Below are 377 nucleotides of genomic sequence, written 5' to 3' on the forward strand. Positions count from 1 at the left end.
CCGCATCCTCTCCTCATTGCTGTCACAGCAGGAGAAGCCGCGGGACCGGGAGCCAGAGCCCGCTGCGGGGCAGTGCGGGCGGGATCGGCGCATCTTCCTCCAGCTGCAGTGAGGTGAGGACAGCGGGACTGGGCAGCCGCCCAGCTGCAGCAGAGCTGGTGGGCGGGGGCTGAGAGAGGGGCATCTCCATCCATTTGCAGTGGGGCAGAGCAGAGGGAGGGGCACCCCCCAGCAATCTGCAGTGGGTAGGGACCGGGGCAATTCCAGGCAATGCCGTGGGTAGGGACCGGGGCATCTCCAAGCGGTACAATGGGGTAGCGACTGGGGCATCTCCAGACAGAGCCGTGGGTAGGAACTGGGGCATCTCCAGGCGGGGC

At 67.4% G+C, this 377-nt stretch overlaps 1 protein-coding gene across 1 annotated transcript in view; it reads left to right on the forward strand.

Moving 5' to 3' along the window:
* Positions 1-43: 43 nt before the first annotated feature.
* FAM43B (family with sequence similarity 43 member B) overlaps positions 44-377 on the forward strand; it is a 1,584-nt gene continuing 1,250 nt past the window's right edge. Inside the window, exon 1 of the mRNA XM_026659905.1 lies at positions 44-113. The gene's annotated coding sequence lies outside the window, so the exon portion shown is untranslated. The remainder of the gene's footprint in view (positions 114-377) is intronic.

The sequence above is a fragment of the Terrapene carolina genome, unplaced genomic scaffold (genome assembly GCF_002925995.2).
Source record: "Terrapene carolina triunguis isolate 2854851 unplaced genomic scaffold, T_m_triunguis-2.0 Scaffold714, whole genome shotgun sequence".
NCBI classification, from domain to species: Eukaryota; Metazoa; Chordata; order Testudines; family Emydidae; genus Terrapene; species Terrapene triunguis.